At 38.0% G+C, this 23,515-nt stretch overlaps 1 pseudogene; it reads left to right on the top strand.

Moving 5' to 3' along the window:
* LOC120247290 overlaps nucleotides 1-12,579 on the top strand; it is a 29,414-nt pseudogene extending 16,835 nt beyond the window's left edge.
* Nucleotides 12,580-23,515: the final 10,936 nt, after the last annotated feature.

The raw sequence follows: 23,515 nt of genomic DNA on the forward strand, positions 1-23,515 counted from the left end.
CCTGAAAATTAAGTTTGATGTTCTTTAGACTTACCCTATTATGCCCTTTTATATGCCATACTAGTGTAAACTTGGAAATAATTAAAAACAATAGACAAGGACCTTCTTATCTTTTTTAGTATTCCTTTATGTAGGGAATAATTGATTGGGCAAAGTGGATTACATTTCAATATTCAGGCAGGCTCCTTTTGTTATTACTTTCGACTTTTTATCTGCTTTTTAAATTGCCTTGCCTATTTCGAAAGCACAGTGCAGTTCTCTTGTGTTTCTTTTTTCTGGTGCAAGACAATGTAGAAAGGCTGAAGGCATAAAGTTGAGGGATATCCACTATCCAATTTAATATCCTTAGGTAATTGACATTTTTAGAGAAATAGTCCTTTGAAATTAATATGAGGTAATGCAATAGCATGGAAGAAAGCATGGATGCTGGAGTCAAACTGACTTGATTTTCACTACTGGTGTGGGCACTTGAAAGCTATGCAACTTTGGGAGTTGGATTAGATCTCTGACCCTCAGTTTCTTTGTCTGAAATCCAAGAATAATAATACGTCTGGCTCAAAGTATATACCCTCATGATAGATACATACTTGACAGATGGTAAAAAATAGCCTGCCATTCAGAAAAAAAAAATGTGTTTCTGTCCTGACCTAAAAAGGAAAGCCTAATGGTTTTTTTTTTAATAGTTTATTGTCAAGTGGTTTCTGAACGCCTAATGTTTTTAAGATTCATCTACTATGGTTAATGAAAGAAACCAGACACAAAACATCACATATTATATGACTCCATTTATATGAAAGGCCAAGAATACACAAATGAACAGTCAAAAGGTAGATTAGGGTCACATAGGAAGAGGAGGTAGGATGCCAAGTGGCTCTTTATGTGTACAATGTTTCTTTTCGGGATGATAAACACATTCTAAGAGTAGATAATGGTGATTTTTTTTCCACCACTCTGTCAGTATAGTAAAATCCATTGAATTATACACTTTCAATGGGTGAATTTTATGATATGTTAAATTGACCTCAATAAAGCCGTTTAAAACTAAAAGTCATTTCTATACGCTGACCTGAATATCCTAAAACAATAATCTGTGCCTGTGGAAAATAGTAAACACTTTTTGTATCAGGGGAGTGGGGACCGGGGAGGAACCTCTTGTGTTTATTTTTCTCTAAATACCTGTCTTTATTTCTGTATTGGTCAAATTTGCTTGGTAATAAATAATCCCCCAGATCACAATGTCTTTTACTGTTTTTCCTACTTGTATTGCATGTGGACATCTGTTCAGATATTTGTTTCATGTCTGCAGTACTCAATTCTGCCAAGCTCTGGTGCATGAGTCTCCTCATTTTCGAAGCAGCTGTGATAATGGTGCATACCGATTCTCATGTCATGGGGAGAGAGAAGACTGAGTCAAGCTATTAGCTTTTTTTAAATGTTTGTTTATTTTTTGAGAGAGAGAGAGAGAGAGAAAGAGAGAGAGAAAGGGAGGGAGAGGGGCAGAGAGAAGAAGGAGAGAGAAATCCCAAACAGACTCTGTGCTGTCAGTGAAGAGCCCAGTGCAGGGCTCAAACTCACAAATCTTGAGATCATGACCTGAGTCAAAACCAAGACATGAGTGCTTAAAAGACTGAGGCACTCAGATGCCCCAAACCTATTAGCTTTTAACTTCTGCTCAGGTATGATATATTACACAACTGTTCACATATCATTGGCCAAAGGAACCCACATGGTCAAACCCAGTGCCGATGGAAGTAAACATGCACTCCTTCCATGGAATGATGTATTATGAATATTTTGAAATAATACTACAATAAGATAATCTACCAGTGCTGGTGGAAGACCTGTCTAGCATCCTTACTAGAGCCGAACCTTCCATCAATGCCTATGATCCCTCCTATCATCTTACCATGTTTGTATTCCCTTTTCCCTTTCCCCACTGGGATCTTTTCTGTGATTTAAATCCAGGGTAAATCTATAAATTTGTAAATTTGTTTCTCCCCTACTATGAAAAAACCTGCTGATATGCCTAGTTACCAACCTGTGCCTTCCATTCTTTGTATTTCTAGACTTCAAAATTCCTACCGATTAAGTGTCACTGCTGTTTTTCTGTCAGAGTTTAACTATTTAGATTCTGGCTTGATCTCTCTGAATCCATTGAAATTTCTCTTTCTTAAGCCTTTGGTGGCCTTCATTGACAAATCTAATGACACTTTCTTCAGCCAGTAATTGTTTTGATGGTGGTAGGATTTGTACTGTAAACTCCTAAAAAGCAGAATTTCTGACCAACTGCCCATACCCCACTGCCTACCAAATTTCACATTCTTCTTCCTTACATTCACTTCCTGTGTGATCTCAGTTAGTCCCAGATCTTTAGTTTTTACTTCTGAGACTGTGACTCCTATATTAACATGTTTGTTTCAGTGTTTTTGAATAAGAACACTCAGGGTCAAAAATGTTTGCTATTTAGGGATACCTGGGTGGCTCATTTGGTTAAGCATCAAACTCTTGATTTTAGTTCAGGTCATGATCTCACAGTCAAGAGATCAGCCCCACATCAAGCTCCACAGTGGGCATGTAGCCTTCCTAAGAGTCATCTCCCTCTGCCTCTCTCTCCCTCTGTCTCTCTTAAGAAACATAATTGCTATTTTAATTAATCACATCCATTTTGCATGTTATTCTTAATGATATTTGCTTAAAGAAAATGGGAATAAAAGCATCTTTTCCTGAAAAAAATTAAAAACAATCTTAGGTTTAGTGTTTCTACTCATAAGTAACCTGCAAGTAGTTTGCAAATTGCACAGTTTAACTCTAGAGTAGAAATGTAACATTTTATTTAGAAGTATAGCTTTGCCATTTGACAAAATACAGCATCCCTTCTTAATAAAGACTCTAGAGAAAGTTGGGATAGAAGGAACCTACTTAAACATCATCAAAGCCATCTATGAGAAGCCTTCAGCTAACATCATCCTCAACGGGGAAAAACTGAGAGCTTTCCCCCTGAGATCAGGAACACGACAGTTTTGTCCACTGTCACCACTGTTGTTTAACACAGTGCTGGAAGTCCTAGCATCAGCCATCAGACAACAAAAGGAAATCAAAGGCATCCGAATTGGCAAAGAGGAAGTCAAACTTTCACTCTTCGCAGATGACATGATACTCTACATAGAAAACCCGACAGACTCCACCAGAAGCCTACTAGAACTGATCCAAGAATTCAGCCAAGTTGCAGGGTACAAAATCAACGTACAGAAATCGGTTGCATTTTTATACACCAATGATGAAGCAACAGAAAGAGAAATCAAGAAACTGATCCCCTTCACAATTGCACAAAAAACCATAAAATACCTCGGAATAAACCTAACCAAGGATACAAGAGATCTGTATGATGAAAACTATAGAAAACTTATGAAGGAAATTGAAGAAGACACAAAGAAATGGAAAAACATTCCATGCTCATGGATAGGAAGAATAAATATAGTTAAGATGTCATTACTACCTAAAGCACTCTACACATTCAATGCAATTCCAATCAAAATTGCACCAGCATACTTCTCAAAACTAGAACAAACTATCCAAAAATTTGTATGGAACCACAAAAGACCCCGAATAGCCAAAGTAATACTGAAAAATAAAACCAAAACGGGAGGTATCACCATCCCAGACTTCAGCCTCTACTACAAAGCTGTCATCCTCAAGACAGTATGGTATTGGCACAAAAACAGACACATAGACCAATGGAACAGAATTGAGAACTCAGAAGTGGACCCAAAAGTATACAGCCAACTGATCTTTGACAAAGCAGGAAAGAATATCCAATGGAAAAAAGACAGCCTTTTTAACAGATGGTGTTGGGAGAACTGGACAGCAACATGCAGAAGAATGAAACTAGATCATTTTCTCACACCATGCACAAAAATCAACTCAAAATGGATAAAGGACCTGAACGTGAGACAGGAAACTATCAACACCCTAGAGGAGAAAGCAGGAAACAACCTCCTTGACCTCCACCGCAGCAACTTCTTACTTGACACATCCCCAAAAGCAAGGGAATCAAGAGCAAAAATAAACTGTTGGGACCTCATCAAGATTAAAAGCTTCTGCACAGCCAAGGAAACAACCCAGAAAATTAATAGGCAACCAACGGAATGGGAAAAGATAGTTGCAAATGACATATCAGATAAAGGGTTAATATCCAGAATCTATAAGGAACTCACCAAACTACACGCCCGAAAAACAAACAACCCAGTGAAGAAATGGGCAGAAGACATGAACAGACACTTCTCCAAAGAGGACATCCAGATGGCCAACAGACACATGAAACGATGCTCAGCATCCCTCCTCATCAGGGAAATACAAATCAAAACCACACTGAGATACCACCTCACGCCAGTCAGAGTGGCTAAAATGAGCAAATCAGAGAACTCTAGATGCTGGCGAGGATGTGGAGAAACGGGCACCCTCCTACACTGTTGGTGGGAATGTAAACTGGTACAGCCCCTCTGGAAAACAGTGTGGAGGTTCCTCAGGAAACTAACAATAGAACTCCCTTATGACCCAGCAATAGCACTGCTAGGAATTTACCCAAGGGATACAGAAATGCTGAGGCATAGGAGCACATGTACCCCAATGTTCATAGCAGCACTCTCCACAATAGCTAAAACATGGAAAGAGCCTAAGTGTCCATCAACAGATGAATGGATCAAGAAGATGTGGTTTATCTATACCATGGAATACTACATGGCAATGAGAAACAATGAAATCTGGCCATGTGTAGCAACATGGATGGACCTTGAGGGTGTTATGCTGAGCGAAATAAGTCAGGCAGAGAAGGACAAATATCATATGTTTGCACGTATAGGAGGATTAGGAGGAACTTGACGGAGGAACAAGGGGGAGAAGAAGGGCGGAAATGGTGGGGGAAAGGGAGAGAGGCAAACCATGAGAGACTCTTGAATGCTGACAAAAACTGAGGACTGATGGATGTGGGGGGGAGGGGGGATGGGCATGGAGGAGGGCACTTGTGGGGATGAGCACTGAGTGTTATGTGGAAACTAATTTGACAATAAACTATTTGTAAAAAAAAAAAAAAAAAAAAAAAAGAAGTATAGCTCTGCTTTATGCCTGTGGATAAGCATTCATGAACCTGGTTTTAAGTTTATAAACAATCAGTGTTTCTGGACACATTTTGAGACATTCACGTATTAATCAAGGGAAGAAGGGAAGAAAATAGGACAGTATTGCTGGGTATTCTTTATTTCACTGCCTGGCCCTGTATAAAACCTTTGTATTTATTCCTTTTAAAAATGCCATGAAGTTACTAGTGTGACCTCCATTTTCTATAAGGAAATAGAGCATTTGAGAACTTAAACAATCGATTTAAAAAAAGTTAAACCAATGTAATTGTCCAAGCTTGTATCTTACCAGGGCTGTGCAACTTACTGCACTATGGTTGGGGGGGGGTGATGGGCGTGCGTTTCTGTCACTGTAGCTGTCTCATTAGCAAGTAGACTTCACATGTAAGAAAAATCCAGTATATATGGAAAATTGCAAAATAACAGCCAATTTGAGCAAATAGGAAAAATCTGTTGGTTGAAATAGGAGTTGGGTGACAAATCATGCAGGTTGGCTAAGAGGAGCACTTGGCATTGGGGTGCCTGTGTGGGTGAATCAGTTAAGTGTCTGACTCTTGATTTCAGCTCAGGTCATGATCTCTCAGTTCATGAGCTCAAACCCTGCATCTGCTCTGTGCTGACAGAGTTGAACCTGCTGGGGATTCTCTGTCCCCCTCTCTCTCCATCCCTTCCCTGCTTGTGCTTCTTCTCTTTCTCTCTCTTCCTCTTTCTCTCTCTCTCTCTCTATCAAAATAAATAAATAAACTTAAAAATTTTTAAACAGATGAGCACTTGGCCTTAGGAACTTGTGGAGCTGAGATGGGGCTCCTTAAATACACTCTGCATGCTTTCTAATAGTAGCCCCTCAACTACCAGGCAGAAGCTGCCAAGATGCACCATTTATATGACCAAGCCAAGAGTGCAGTGATTGGTTAAGGCTTAAGGCAAGGCTTCGACAAGACTGGACACTAACACTGTGTTCTGAGCAATCTGCAGTGGTGATCCCATTTCAGATGAGCAAGGCTTGACAGGTCTGCCCTGCTGTCCCCTCAGTGCCCACTGCCAGTTTCAGCATTGTAGCCTGGCTGCTTCTGGAGGTGGCCTCACCATATAGCAGAGACTTTGTGGTTGTCAGGAGCATGATACAGCCTTCTTATACTATCTTTCTGTCTGTAGGTCTGCCTCTTGAACCCAAGATTCCAGTGAGTGGAGGCAGAGGGTCCTCTTTACTCTTCACTTTCTCAAAGACTCTTTCATGACTTACTTGAGCCCATGTCCCTCCTCCCTGCTTATGTGTTTTTAACCAATGCAATACATTGCTTACTTTTACTATGCCTTATATTTGGAATTGGTGGGGTTTGGTAGTAATGAACTTGGAGTCTGTTGTCAGACAGACTGGGATTAATCCTCTGTTTCACCACTATGAGTTTACCTTTCTTACTGGAAAATAATACTCTTTATCTCATTAGGCTGTTGTAAATACTCAATTCTTTCTGGAAGTATTAGTGCAAAGAATGATTATACTGTTTAACACAAAATGAGTTGTCAACAAATGTTAACTGTTATTATATTTATTATTATTAGGATACCATGCAAGTCCATGTCCCTTCCCCCCTCCCCCAAAGAAAGCTCCTCTTCCTGTGTTTACTCCCATCAATTACATTTTTGCTTAAGGCAGCCTCCTGATTTGGCTTTAAAGTAGATATTTCCCTCTTTTTACCTATCACATCCAATTTTATCAATATTACTCTTAAATATTTTACTTCTGAATGCTTCTTCTGCTCACTGTCACTCTATCTTTTGACGAGTAATTCAACGGTGCTTTTAACCAGGACATACTGTGGCCTCCATGGGATGCGGGGAAGAACAAAATGCATCACAGATTGGAAATGCACTTTGTGAACTTCTAAGTGCTGTTTGGTTAAATGAATGATAACTTTATTTTATAAGATAATATAGACTTAAATGATTGAAAACATTCACTTCCAGAAATACTGTGCACTAATCTTCATTTTCATTTTCCTTTGGCCTATATTGCCAAAACTATTTCTTTCTCCATAGAACCAAAAAAAGAAAAAAAAAAAAAAAAAAAAAACAACAACAAAACCCCTAATCATAATAAGTACATGCAAGCACTCTGGGAAGATTAGTTGTTCAGTATTGATTATTGCTACGACTCCTGGTTGGTTGCTGTGTTCTGTTGCTTACTGAGGTGGGCATCAGAATTTACGCTCTTGGCAGTAATTTTACTGTGGTGTTTCTACTTTTTTTTTTTTTTTATCCCTGAAAACTTTGATGTGAAGATTCCCAGGAGAAGAGCTCAAAAACACAGCAAAGGAAACAATCCATAAAACTAATAGGCAACCAATGGAATGGGAAAAGATTGTTGCAAATGACATATCAGATAAAGGGTTAAATCCAAAATCTATAAGGAACTCACCAAACTCCACACCCAAAAAACAAACAACCCAGGGAAGAAATGGGCAGAAGATATGAACAGAACTTCTCCAAAGAGGACATCTAGGTGGCCAACAGACACATGAAACGATGCTCAGCATCCCTCCTCATCATGGAAATACAAATCAAAACCACACTGAGATACCACCTCACGCCAGTCAGAGTGGCTAAAATGAGCACATCAGAGAACTCTAGATGCTGGCGAGGATGTGGAGAAATGGGCACCCTCCTACACTGTTGGTGGGAGTGTAAACTGGTGCAGCCCCTCTGGAAAACAGTGTGGAGGTTCCTCAAAAAGTTAACAATAGAACTCCCCTATGACCCAGCCATAGCACTGCTGGGAATTTACCCAAGGGATACAGAAATGCTGATGCATAGGGGCACATGGACCCCAATGTTCATAGCAGCACTCTCAACAATAGCCAAAACATGGAAAGAGCCTAAGTGTCCATCAACAGACAAATGGATCAAGAAGATGTGGTTTATCTCTACCATGGAATACTACATGGCAATGAGAAAGAATGAAATCTGGCCATGTGTAGCAACATGGATGGACCTTGAGGGTCTTACGCTGAGTGAAATAAGTCAGGCAGAGAAGGACAAATACCATATGATTGCACATATAGGAGGATTAGGAGGAACTTAACTGAGGATCATGGGGGAGAAGAATGGGGGAAATAGTGGGGGAGAGGGAGAGAGGCAAACCATGAAAGACTCTTGAATGCTGAGAAACAAACTGAGGACTGATGGGTGTGGGAGGGGAGGGGGGAGATGGGCATGGAGGAGGGCACTTGTTGGGATGAGCACCGGGTATTATATGGAAACCAAGTTGACAATAAACTATTTGTAAATAAAAAATAAAATAAAATACAAAAAAAATAGCAAAAGATGAGTAAATGAAATCTGAGTATCTCTTCAATGCAGTGGTTTCTTCTCCATGTTTAAAGTCCAAAACCTATGCATAGAGAATGTTTAAAGGTTGTATGCAAAGAATTAGAAGTACTGTATTAACAAAGAATCCACATATAGAATTCTGCAAAAAGATTGGGAAGATATAAATATATAATACAGTTTTTCTTGAATTACTATTTTCACTTATCATTGAGGCTTTTATGAGCGTAGAGTGTGCTTAATGGAAGACAGCTTCCTCGTGTCCAAACTTCACCTTGAGCCAAGGTGCTTATTCCTGAATAGTCTGATGCTAGGACTTTTCCTGTAGCAGCTCTGAATTTCCTGTGTATGATCAGAAGCTCAGCTGTGTTCTGGTATGGAAAGAAGATGCTCTCCCTCTTTTCCCATTTACATTTAGCTGAAACTGGGAAGAAATCTTGTCTTAAAGTGACAAAAATTTGGAGGCCTGAATTTCTAATCCTGGCACTGGCTTTCAAGCAGGGGGACTTGGGAGAACTGAGATGCTCAGTCAGTCATACAAAGTCTGGTTCTCAGACAGGCAATGTCAATGGCACCAGAGAACGTGGTGGCAAATGCACACTCCTGAGCCCTACCCAGATCTCCTGAATCAGAGTTTCTGAAGGCAGGGTCCAGCTATCTGTGTTTTCATCAATCCTCTTGGTCTTTCATGTGCTTGCTAAAGTTTCAGGAGCACAAGGCTAGTCACTTCTTTATGGGCAGTGAGGTTTGTTTATTTTCCTCAAGTTGTAGTCACAGCAGGGGAATGTGGATATAGAGTGGAAAATGGGACATAACAAAGCACCCAGAGTATTAGGATGTGAGGGCAAATATGAGGGATTCATAAATCCTAGGTCTAGGTTAGCCAGAATAAACCCTGAAGGGAGCAGACCTCACTATAAACAAGAACCTGCTTCACCAGCCAGCCTGGGTCCTAACAGCCACAGATGTACAGGGTCTATTTTTTTTTCTTAAATCAATTAACAAGTAACCTCAATTCAGATCAATTCCAAAATTGAAAATTTCTGCCCAGGAAGAACAGGGAAGAAGAGCTCTGACACATGAAAAGAAAGATGTTGTGGGGGTTTTCTAGGAATCTATTCACTTCTGTGTGAGTGTGCAGGACGTGGGGCAGACAACAGCATGGCCTTTGCTTGAGACCTGGGCTTCAAAGTCGAAAGAAGCTAACAGGAAGACATGCTTGCTGTGAAACACACATGATGAGCTTACAGAGTTGGGTCATAGCAGGCAGTGCAGTGGTGACTAGGTCTCCCAGACATAGGGCAGCCCCTTGTTCTGTTTGTAAAAGATTCAGCAAATTCTGACTTTAAGCTCTCAAGGCTTATGAGTTGGTTGTCTTAGACATCATAAGCCTTCCTAAAAAGGAGCAAATAATTTCTGAAGTCCCTCAGATGAGACTCTTTCTAAGTATTCATGAAGAATATAGCAATGATGACAATGATGCTGATGGTGTAAAGCAGGCATCACCAGACGTAGGTAGGTAGTTCCTGCTTTTTAATGTACAGGAATATCTCGTTTTATTATACTTTATTTTGCTTTGAAAATACCGCGGTTTTATTTGTGGCAATCCTGTGTCAGGTAAATCTGTTGACACCATTTTTCCAACAGCATTTGCTTACTTTGTGTCTCTGTATCACATTTTGGTAATTCTTACAAAATTTTAAATATCTTCACTATTATGATATTTGTTAGTGTGGACTGTAATCAGTGACCTTTGGTGTCACTATTGTAATTGTTTTGTGGAAGCACCAACCGTGCCCACACAGGAGGGCAAGTTTAATTGGTAAATGTTTTGTATGTTCTGACAGTGCCACCAGCTGGTGATTCCCCCATCTCTCTCCCTCTCTTTGGGCCTCCCTATTCCCTGAGACACGACAATATTGAAATGAGGCCAGTTAATAACTCTGCAGTGGCCTCTACATGTCCAAGTGCAAGGAAAAGTCACGGGTCTCTCACTTTAAATCAAAAGCTAGAAGTGATTCAATTAGTGAGAAAGGCATGTTGAAAGCGTAGGTAGACTGAAAGCTAGCCCTCTTGCTAGCTTTTATTCACAAACAGCTAGCCAGGTTGTGAATACAAAGGAAAAGTTCTTGAAGGAAATGAAAAGTGCTACTCTATTAAGACACACGTGATTAAAAAAAAAAAAAAAAAAGTAAAACAGCCGTATTGTTGAACATGTGGAAGAAGTTTTACTGGTCTGGATAGATCAAACCAGCAACGAAGCCCTTAAGCCAAAGCCTAATCCAGAGCAAGGCCCCGACTCTCTTCAATTCTATGAAGACTGGGAGAGATGAGGAAGCTACAGAAGAAATGTTTGAAGCCAACAGAGGTGGGTTCATAAGGTTTAATAGAATAAGTCCTCTCTATAACTAAAAGTGCTGGCGTAGAACTTGGAAGTGCTAGTGTAGATGCTGCAGCAAGTTATCCAGAGGATCTAGCTAAGATAATTAATGAATGTGGCAATACTAAATAACAAATCTCAATGTTGATGAAACATCCTGATATTGAAGGAGACCCCATTTGGGACTTGGATTCCTAGAGAGCAGAAGTCAGTGCCTGGCTTCAAAACTTCAGAGGACAGGCTGACTCTATCGGTGGTACTAATGCAGCTGGTGACTTTAAGTTAAAGCCAATGCTCATTGTTCATTCAGAAAATCCTAGGGCCCTTAAGAATTATGTTAAGTCCACTCTGCCTGTGCTGTATAAGTTGAACAACAAAGCCTGAATGACAACACATCAGTTTACAACATGCCTTACTGAATATTTTAAGCCCACTGTTGAGACTTACTGCTCAGGAAAAACAATTCTTTTCAAAATATTACTGCTCATTGACAAAGCACCTGGTTACCCAAGAGCTCTGATGGAGTTATACAAGATTAATGTCGTTTTCATGTCGCTATCACAACATCCATTCTGCAGCCAATGGATCAAGAAGTCATTGTGAGGGGCACCTGGGTCACTAAGTCGGTTAAGTATCCAGCTCTTGATTTTGACTTATGTCATGATCTCACAGTTTGTGGGTTTGAGCCCCATATTGGACTCTTCCCTGACAGTGTGGAGTCTGCTTGGGATTCTCTGTCTCCCTCTTCCCCTCCTCCCCCTCAAAAATAAATAAATTACCATTAAAAAAGAACTCATTTTGACTTTCAAGTCTTATTATTTAAGAAATAATTTTTGGGATACCTATGGCTCAGTAAGTTGAGCATCTGATTTCGGTTCAGGTCATGATCTCATGGCTTATGAGTTCAAGCCCCACATCAGGCTCTCTGCTGTCAGCACTGAGCCTGTTTTGTATCTGCCCCCGCGTCTTTCTGTCCCTCCCCTTCTGGCTCTCTCTCTCTCTCCGTCTCTCTGTCTCTCTGTCTCTCTCTCTGTCTCTCTCTCTCTCAAAATAAAAAAGAAACAAGAAATACATTTTATAAGGCCATAGCTGCTGTAAATATTGATTCTTCTGATGGATCTGGGCAAATTCAATTGAAAACCTTCTGGAATGGATTCCCCATTCTAGATGCCACTAGGAACATTTGTGATTCATAGGAAGAGGTCAAAATATCAACATTAGTAGAAATATGAAAAATTAATTCCAACCCATTTATGGATGACTTCGAGGAATTAAACTCAGTGGAATTGATAACAACAGATGTGGTGGGAACAGTTAGAGAACTAGAGTTAGAAGTGGATCCTGAAGATGGAACTAAACTGCTGCAACCTTATAATGAGACTTGAACAGATGAGGAGTCGCTTCTCATGGATGAGCAAAGAAGGCGGTTTCTTGTGATGGAATCTATTCCTTGTGAAGATGCTGTAAAGATTGTTGAAATGGCAACAAAGGATTTAGAATAATCCATAGACATAGTTGACAGAGGAGTAGAAGATTCTGAGAAGATTGAGTCTAATTTTGAAAGAAGTTCTACTCTGAGTAAAATGCTATCAAATAGGATCCTTTGATACAGAGAATTTGTTCATGAAAAGAAGATCAGTCAATGCAGCAACTTCATTGTTGTCTTATTTTAAGAAATTGCCTCAATTGCCTTAACCTTGAGCAACCACCACCTTGGTTAGTCAGCAGCCATTAGAATGAAGATAAGACCTTCTACCCACAAAAAGATTGTTTCCCTGAAAGCCCAGATGATGGTTAGCATTTTTTTTTATCAATAAGGTACTTTTTAATTAAGGTGTGGACATTTTTTAAAACATGCTTTGCACACTAAATAGACTACAGTATAATGTAAACATAACTTTTATATGTACTAGGATTCCATAAAATTCATTTGACTTGCTTTATTGCAGTATTTGCTTTATTGCAATGCTCTGGAACTAAGCCTGCAGTATCCTGTCTATGCCTATAGATAGCTTCCCAGAAAATTACAGTGAAGTTGCATTCTACAAAAAATCAGACCCCATTCTCTTCTTTGAATAGGTTTTCTTCCCTCTTACTGATGGAGAGTTTTTATAATAATATCTTGAGTTGAAAAGTATGGACAGAGCCAATTTTTCAAGGCCAGTTTATGGCAAATAATCTCTGGTTACCCCCAGCACCTTGACAGCCTAGTAGGTTTGATTATTGTGTGCACTGCACCCGATGTACCTGTTAGCGTTTAGGCCTAAGCAGTGTTTAGGAATTTAGAGACAGGAGCAAATTCTGCCTTTTAACCACCATGAGCACTTTGAAGAAAATAAAAGAAAATACTGTATGTGTTAGAGTTTAGTTTGCTTTTCATATGTAAAGAATATCTAGAAATGTAATTATACTTTAAACTTTTAATTCCAACATCTAGTAATTTTTACTGTATTTGAATCTGTGAGTATGCATGTTTTTTATAATGGCTTTATGGTTCATGGAAAGCAATGTAGTGATTTGAAACAAGATCACATACTTGCCCATTTACACCTGGATTGACATCTCTGAACTTGGGTACAGTTTAGTGAATGATTTACTTGCCTGTTTTTCCTTCCTGAGTTCCAAGAGCAAGCCATGTAATATTGTGGGTAAGAAGTAGAGCTTCAGAGTCAATCTAAGATGTTTCTGAATCTAGGCACTACCCTCGGGCTTTATGCCCATAGACAAATTGCTTACCCTCATTGAGTATTAGTTTTGTTGTATAGAAATGAGAATTATGATGGCTCTATCCCAGGGTTGTTTTGAATATTAAAAGAGGTGATGCATATTACGAATGTAGCCCAGCATCTGGCTATTATTTTTGTTGTAATTGTAATTATTTTTAAATGCAGCTATTTTACTATAATAATATTTGACTATATAATAATATACTCTACTATAATATACTATTTTATTATATATTTACTATAATATATTTTACTGTAATAATAATTATTATATTTACATAATATATTAATACAATATAATTATACTTATATAATACCTATAATAATAATTAGGTATTGTCATTATTTTTAATTTCATGCACTTTTATTCCTTAAATAAGTCCCCCTTGGTGGTACCATCATTAACCTGTTTCCCAGTTTTCACTTGATCTGATTTTCCTTGCTTCCAATCATTGCAGCCCCTGCTCTGGAAAAGCCAGAACCTTATATGTCAGTGGATTTCTTATGAAATTTCCTTATGCTAAGCCAGAATTTAATATGGAGATCTTCTCATAAGAGCTGCATTGTTAGTGGAACCACGTGTTGGCCAGGGATAGGGCTGGATTAGAAGGCTTTCCAGGTACTTCCAGATTTGGGATTTCCAGAGTCTATAAGCTCTCTGAAGAGAGTGGCAATGTCTTTTCCCGGATTTTGTAACCAGGTATACTATACGTGACTCAGACAGCTTTTCCCAGAGTACTTTCTATTAGTAACTTCAATTTATTTTGGCTTTAATCATCTAAAAATAGAGATAATGTTTACATAATTATAAAATGGAATGATACCTCTGAAAAATTGTTGTATAATAGAAACTAGATAATGTGATTATAGTATCTTTTACAATTCACCTTGGATCTAACAAGCATAGTTAGGTTGTGTTTTAAATGCTTTTGGGGTGATCATGCTTCATGACCCCAGTATAGGGTAGAAGAACTCAATCCATACTTGGGTCCCCACTATATCTCTGCTCCTTCCATATGGCTTTACAAGACTCCGATACTTTAAATTATTTATTTATTTATTTATTTATTTATTTATTTATTTATTTATTTCTGAGAGAGAGAGCAAGCGAGCAGGGAAGGGTCAGAGAGATAGGGAGACACAGAATCTGAAACAGGCTCCAGGCTCTGAGCTGGCTGTCAGCACAGAGCCCGATGCAGGGCTCAAACCCAGGAACCGTGAGATCATGACCTGAGCCAAAGTTGGCGCATAACCGCCTGAGCCACCCAGGCACCCCCAAGCCTCTGATACTTTAAATGAATCCAAAGATGGGCTATTTTTTAGATAAACCTGAAAAAGAGTGTATCTTTAAATGAAATGCCTGTTTATAATTTATAAAACACCCTTATACAAATTGATAACGAGGTATGTTTGAATAATTCAAGAAACAGGATGTCAATAGCTTTTAGCATCAGGTACCAAGAGAGCTTCTGCTTTTGAATATTAATTTGACTAATTTGGGATATTAGGGCATTTAGTATGGTAAGCACATACACAGACTGGTAAGATTCTTGAAGGGTAATCTAATCAGGAACAGGAGCATCTAGCATTTCTTTAAAATGTAACAATTATCTGAAAGTCTCATCAGGAATATTCTTCTACTGATGAAGATCAAGATACCCCAAGTCAAATGTAAATAAACATAAAATGATTTATTAGGAATGATTTTGGAAAGAGTAAGTACCAGTCTACTTTGTTTGTTTTATTTTGTATTTTCCTCCCACTTAATCATATAGCCTTTTTAAAAAAAAAAATACTTTTGTAAGTTCATATAAATGGCAAGAGTTTAATCTTCCTATAAATATGCAAATACACTTAAGGTGAACGTCACCTTACCTCACAAGATGGAGTTGTTAATCCAAAGTTTTCAGTGACTAATTTATGACCATATTGGATGGAGTGTTTGAGTCTTCTATGTGCTTTCCATCATTTGTTTATTTTAATTTTCAAAATTAGTATGGATGATGCTCTCAATATTTCCTTTTTATGGGTAAATAAATGGAGGATCAGAGACAGTAAGTAACTTTCCCAAAGTTGTACAGTGCGTGGAGCTGTTGTGTAAAGCCTGGCCTCTCACACAGTCAATGTTCCGTGTATCACCAGCTGGACAAGCTTTGCAACCTTGAGGAGAAAGATTCATACAGGTTAAAAATAGTTATATGATGAATGCATTCCAAACTCTAGAGTCCAGGTTAGCCATGTCAAGAGGACATGATAATTTGGTTGTTCATGTAAATCCTTGTTTAGAATATGGAGATGTGACTATTTGAGAATGGCCAAGACAGCAATTATTATATCCCGTTAATTACAAAAGTAAAAGGCTTTTGCCTTTATCTTAGTGATTTATCTACCTGTGCTAATTGTAAGAGAGAACACATAAAATATAGAGCAAAGCAATGGCATTTTCTTTCACATTCCTCTGGGTGTCTCTTGAAAATTTTGTACACTGAATCTTAGAGTCTAATTTGTGGAGCCCAAAATGACATTTCAGTATATTATAGGTTGTGATCAATATATTGATTGCAGCCTCCTTATGCTCACAATAATTAAGGACTATCACATGGATACAGTGTTTGTTTAGCAGATAATTCTCAAGACTTTGTGTACGATTATAAAGCCCTAACTATTATATGTGGATCAAATCTGTTTGAGTCTACTGAAAATAATGAAACTTAATTAAAATAGTGTTAATTTATTTAAATTTATATGAGGAGAATCAGTGACATAATTATCAGGCCTCTCTCTCTCTCTCTCTTTCTCTCTCTCTCTCTTCCCCTCTCTCGTTTTGTTTTGTTTTGTTTTTACACAATGATGCTAGCCATTTGATAATTGCAAACCCAAGGTAGATAAGGGTTAGTTAGAAGTTATCAAAGTGTGAGAAAGCATAAATCATACTGGATAAAGAGAGCTTCCAATGCTTGAACATAAGCCTGATGTATTGTACATACAATTTCATTTCATTTTTATAACCATCCTCTAACAGAAATATCATTATTTCCAAATGTGGGAACCAAGACCTGTAGAGGACATGTAACTTGCTAAAGGCTATACAGATAGTAGCAGGAATGAGCTTAGAATGAAGCCTCCCAAACTCCAAATAAAAATTAAATAAGGACAAAATAAATTACTTTGATTGGATATGAAAAATATTAGGGAAATCCTTATTCTTTTTTATCATAGAGGTCACATAAAATTATTTTTTTCTTTTGCTTTAAATTATATTATGTATAATATGGTAGTTCTAACTTCAGTTTGAATAGACACAGAGATTTCTTTTCAAAAACAGTGTCTCATGAAAGCAGGGATGAATTGCATGATTATAGGTAGAAGTGACCTGCAAAGGAAAGCCTCCCACCTAGGGTGAGATTTTCACTCTAACTCTAGGGCTATAAAACCATCACCAGGGACAGCATGACCAGCTGTATCTTGAGTGGATAATTACATAAAACCTCATGAATTGATGACTTTTTGCCATATTCTGTCTCAATTTAGTTGTTTCTTTTATTAAATGCTTCATACTACAAGATATCCAACATTTGGAAACATGATTGGATTGTTACCTCTTGAGCCATTACTCTTATCTTAAATTGTGTATTTTTCAACAAGATTTTAGTGTGTAACTTCTCTTTATCCAGGTACCTAATATGTAAGTAGGGCTAAGCAATAATAAATGTGACTATTATTTATTCATATCAGGTGCTTTCCTAAGAGGTGTTGCTTAAATTATCTCATTTTACACTCACAGAGATCATGAGATAAGTTTTGTAAACTCCATTTACAGATGATATAGCCGATATTTAGAAAAGTTCATTCACCTGCCCAAGTTCATCTAACTAGTGTGATTCAAATTGGATTTGAAGTCAGATGTAGTTGACTCAGAAACTGGTGTTTTAGCTGCTCTGTTTAGCCATTACACTTTTCCACGTGATGTAATTTTTATGTTTTTAGAGATTTGAAAATCTATTTAAGAAAATGGTCTAAAAAAATTATACCAGAAGATGTTTGGTGTCTCTCTGAGTTAGTTCTACTTGATATTTTTGTAGGTAGTTTTCTAAAATAATCTTCCCTTTGCTTGGCCTTGCTTTAGCAGCAGACTCAACTGTTTGGTTGGAGCTCAAGGAAGTCAGAGCATGGGTAAAGTGTAGGTGGGCAGAGGTTAGGGGACTAAAATTATTGTTAGGAGTGAAGCAATAATATAAGTCAAATAAATAGTTACAGGAGAGCCACAAGCCAAGGTATCATTACGAATGGACAGTAGACCATCTTCTTCAATCAAAGAGTAAGGATGAAGTTAATCGTGCAGAAGATGCTTATTAAAATAATTTGAATCTTGATGTGAGACATGATAGAGCATAAAGCAAACAAGAAAAGCAAATCACACTTATTGTATCTGATATATACCAGATACTATTCTGGCCAATTTATTTGCACAAAGTTTACCAAATCCCAGTGGAACAGACATTATTATCTCATTTCAAGATGAAGATGCTAAGGACCCAAAACGTTTCTTGCCCAAGGTCAAATAGCTTCTAAGAAATCTAAAATATAAATCTTAATCTCTCTGAATCATTCCACGATCCAGTGCTTTCTCTTTAGAAAGCCAATTTGAACCTCATATGTCGTAAGATATAGTAACTGAAATTCAAGAAGTTGAATAACTTGTTTGAAGAGGTCAAAAAAATTAAGGCTGCCATGTCCTCCTGTTGAGTGAACTTTCTTCATTTGGCTCCTACCATCATACACACTCTTTATTTTACTCATACCTGACTCTTTACCTATTTTCACCTAAGCCTTTATTGATGTGGGAACATCTCAATCCTTGATGTTCTTATCGCTCTATCTCTCCTCATGACTTGGCAAATGTAATGCAGTACCATGGCTTTATATACCACTTGCATTTTGACAACGTCCAAAATTATAGCTTCAGCCCAGTCCATTCCAAACTCAAGACTTGAATTTCCAAATTTCTACTTTATATTTCTACTTGAATGTCTAAGAGGTATATCAAACTCAACATTTCCAATATTTAATTTCTGTTCTCCTTGGGGTGCCTTGGTGGCTGAGTCTCTGACTTCGGCTCAGGTCATGATCTCATGGTTTGTGGGTTTGAGCCCCATGTCAAGATCTGTGCTGTCAGCTCAGAGCCTGGAGCCTGCTTTGAATTCTGTGTCTCCCTCTCTTTCTCTCTGCCCCTCCCCTGTTCATGCGCTCACTCGCTCTTGCTCTCTCTCTCTCAAAAAGAAATAAACATTAAAAAATTTAAAAAAAATTCCTCTTCTCCGCAAAACCTAATTCACTATCTTTCCTGTTTCAATATCTGCCTATTTCCCATTAATGTCACTGCTGTTACACTGATCAAAATCAGTAGTATTTCTTGCCTGGATAATTTATAGGAAATAATAAAATGAAGATTTAAACAAGGTTCCCTACTTCAGACTTTGTTTATCTATAGTCTGTTTTCAACACAGCAATCAAAGTGACCAAAACATAAGTCTGATCATGTCATTACTCTGCAGGAAATCCAGCTCACCATTTCACTCAGAGAAAAAGTTGAAGCATTTCCAGTTGTCTACCTCTGGTCCCCTTTCTCCTCTTCCTGTGCTTTTCCTACTATAGTCTCATGACCACAGTCCAGCTATAAGTTCTAGATGTTCCCTCTGACCCATTGCTCTTTCCCCAGATATCAGCTTTACTAACTACCTCATCCCTTTTAAGTCATTGCTCATATTTTGCACTCTCAGTGATCCCTACTCTGAACAGTCCATTTAACTCTGTAAGCAACCTGCCGCCTTACTTATTCGTCCTGATCCTGCTGTCCTATTTTATATTCTTAAAAAAAATATGTCACAGGATGTATTATCGTCTAACACACTGGAAAATGTATTTATTTTAGCAGGGTTGTTGTTTATTGTCTGACCTTTTCCTCTGGCATGTCAGTTCCACAAGGACATACGTTTGGGCCTTTCCCACTGGTATATTCTAAGCACCTAGAACAGTGTCTGAGATTTAGTACATCCTCAGAAAATGCTTTTTGAATGAGGGAATGAAAGAAAGTATATAGTACAACGTTTTAAGCTGATTACCTTTGCAGAAACTTACTATTCTCTAAAGTATCTAAGGTGCAATCATTTTTCCCTATTGTTTACAGGTGGATGTAATCTTGCTTTCTAGCATCTTATTTCCTCGTTACTAGTCATACATGTATGCAGATATATTTCAGCCTGCATGTAAATCACCAGTGGTATTGATCTTTGTTGCCATTTAATGGGGCTGGTCAAGCATCAGCTCCAGGCAAGGCCCTGAATGAATCTGCTCTAGCTTGTGTGCCTTCTGTCTTATAAATAAATGGAAGAATTCCCCATGACTTTGCTTCTGCAAGCTCAAGAACCTTCTTCCTCCTCTTAAATGTCGTCAGATGTCTATCTATGCTCTCTTTGCTTTGGTTAAGAAAGTAAAGGAAATTTAAAATCACGGGATATCAGGAAGAATCAGAGTCATTCAGTATTTTCTTCAAATTTACTCTCGTTCCCATGAGATTAATCTTATTATGAAAGCAAAGCCTAGCCCTTCCAAGATTTTTGGAACACCACGTGTCGATGATTCGATCTTCATGGGCAGTGAATCTGTCTGTCACAGTCAGTTGTACTTTCACTCTTTGAAATGACTGGCATTTACCCGTATCAAACTCCATTTGTCCGTCACTTCTAAAAGTCCTGATAATTTCCAGTTGCTCATGAAGCGGAGTTTTAAGGTTGACATGGATCATCCATTCTTTCCAGAATGACAAATAGCTTTACATGGCGATCCTCACATTTTATCTTAATTTCTTGGCAAACGTTAACTTAATTTTCTGCTAAATGGTTTCAATCTCATGCAGAACCAAAGTGAACTAAGTAAGTATCTCAGGAATATTCTCTGTCTTGTCAGGATAATTCTTTCTTCCCATTTAAGTGAAAATGTAGTAACATTCAATGGTGATTTTAAGAAATCATCAACATAGTGGGGCGCCTGGGTGGCTTAGTCGGTTAAGCGTCCAACTTTCGCTTAGGTCATGATCTCGCGGTCCGTGGGTTCGAGCCCCGCGTCGGGCTCTGTGCTGACTGCCAGCTCAGAGCCTGGAGCCTGTTTCAGTCTGTGACTCCCTCTCTCTCTGCCTCCCCTGTTCACGCTGTCTCTCTCTCTCTCCTAGAAATAAAAATATTAAAAAAAAAAAAGAAATCATCAACATAGTTACTAATGTCATTGTGAACCTCTGAGAAACTTTAAGTTTGAATTTCCCACTGGGCTAAGAGTAGTTATTTAAATTTATTTCTTCAGTACAGACTGGATATAAAGCTCATAGAAACTAAGAACATCTTGGAGCTAGAAATCATCTTATACATTATCAAACTTCATCATGACAGAGTTTGCAAATAGAGGAATTGAGGCTGAGAGAGAGAAGATGAATATGTAAATTCACATTCTGTCACATTGGACAGAGGAACTATAAACCTTGGTGTTTTGATTTAGTCCAGTAAATCTCTTAAATTACATGAAAAGTATTGATGATCATTTATAGAAGGACATTTGTTTGAGGACAGTGTCTATTGCAGTCTTTTTTAAAAGTCAGTAATCTCCCAAAAGTTAAATATCAAATTCTATCTTGCTATTTCACAGATATAATTGGTCCCTTTTCACATTTGATACCAGGACCAGGTGAAAGCTATATTGAAATTTGTATTCAGTTTCAGACAATAGTAACTTCTTCTCCCACCAAAAAGCATTTGAGGGTTAGTTAGATGTCAACCCAGAGCATTGATTTACTATGACTTCAGCATCCTCTGAACTCTATTGCAGGCCTTGGAATAAAATGCTAAATGTATTTCCAGGTGACTGTGTGGGGATCAGAGAAAGCATCTGAAATTTGTAGTTCTTGTAGAAAGGAGAATTAGTTTTATGTCTTCTATCAACTTTAACCTCCTTTGCACAAGTTGCAGGTAGTGAAATGAGAAGAAAGATGCACATGAGTAAGAAAGTACAAATTCAGTATCTTTTCAAAACTTTTATCATGGGGTTTTGAAATAATAGGAGATGTGATAAAGTAAGTTTTCTTCCACTGCAATGTGTGCATATGTATGCACACGTATGGCAAAGTCAGATACCATTAAAATACTTATTTTCTCCTTAACATACCAGAAAACTAATTTTTCCTTAAATAAGGTACCATCCAATATGCGAAGATGTGCATGTATGGAAATATATAAAAAGCATTGATATCCTTGCTTTGCCACTAAGTTCATCATCCAAGACATGGCAGTTCTTTCTGAGCTCCATTTTCCATGTGTAAATGAAGGAATTGAACTAGCTTGTTAAGGCCCTTTGTTAATAATCAGTGTCTCTGTGATAATTTGCTATTAAAGCCAAACTGCAAGTTCCCTTCACCATTTTCTGAAATGGAAATTTTATGAGTTGTTTTTTGTATGATCCAAAATAACACACTCATCTAAGATCTTGGCAATGAAGAATTGGCGATTGTAAGCATATCAGACACAAAAAAGGGCCAACATCCTTACTTAAGCTGAGTTTTGAACAATGATAATCCCAAAGCCATTCCTCCTATGGTCCCAAAAGTCACCCTCTTGGAGTCATAATAAATCACAAGGGTTCAGATTTTCTGTTGGGAAAAGACTAAAACTTGATTTTAATCTCAGTTCTTTAGGGTCAACAAAGAGCATTTTGTCATACTTGACCCCTTTCTGTCTCACTTCCCTTTCCCTCCATTTCTTGTCTGTTCTTCTCTCCCCTATATTCTCCACTTCCATGTGCCCAACTAAGTCTTACATCTCAAAAGCAAGTGTCAGAAGAAACAGAGATCAGGGTTGTTCTCCAAGTGCCACTAAGAACAATATGGGAAAGTTGTCCCTGTCCAATCGTCAATCTAAATTTTACAGGAGGTGCATCTTCTGTCACTTAAGGGGTCTCTACAAAATTACAAACTCAAAACATATAAAGGGTCTTCAGTGGAACCCCAAGTAAGTAGGGGGTCCCATGGTGAAGTTTCATCAACTTGCTGGTCAATCTATGTAGAGCCACCTCTGGCTAACTGTATCTACCCTTGTCTGTTTCTCTGTATCAGCCCAGAAGAGACGATGCAAAGTGCTGGGGTTCTGGCATTTCCTCTTAGAGAGATATGAGAATAAAAACATTCTTCAGTGGGTCCTTGCCAAAAGAAAGCAAGACTATTTTGAAGGTTCCAGAAGATAATTAATGAGACTTTACTTCCCTTGCTCATTAGAATTGGCCTTAATTTAATTTCATAAAGGAGTTGAGAGCTGCCTAGAATACAGACTCAGATGTGGTCTTTCTGATAAGATGCCCTCATGGGCAAAATATCGGCATTAGCATTATCTGTACAATTCTTGTAATATATTCAGAACTACTCTAAGACAAAAGAAGAAAATGTTACTTTAAGAAGGAGACACATTTGATCAAATAATTTTAGGCTTACAAAGTGAGAGTAAGGGATAAAACTTGGAGAAGAATTAAACGTGAGAGAAAAAGTAATTGGCCTCCAGTAAACACAACTCAATGTCAGTACAGGCGAAGAGACAAGGTCAGCATTCATATTTCATAAACCTGGTAATAACACCACTGCACAGCTGCTTTGGATGTGAGATGATATTCTATTTCAGAAGGAGTCACCTTTTTTTTTTTTTATTTTAATATAAGATATCCTTCCCTTCTCATTTAAAAGTATTTCTATTTATTTTGAAAACGAAGAAAGAAAAAAAGAATTACAAAACAATTGTCCATTTCCCAGCATTCTCTATTGGTGTGATTGCTTATTTTCTCTCAGTCTTTATCTTTAGAGCTACTTATTTAACATATTTGAGAGTGTGCTGTCCATATATTTTCCTCATGTTTTATTTTCT

The sequence above is a fragment of the Hyaena hyaena genome, unplaced genomic scaffold (assembly GCF_003009895.1).
Source record: "Hyaena hyaena isolate Hyena2069 unplaced genomic scaffold, ASM300989v1 scaffold_512, whole genome shotgun sequence".
Lineage (NCBI taxonomy): Eukaryota > Metazoa > Chordata > Mammalia > Carnivora > Hyaenidae > Hyaena > Hyaena hyaena.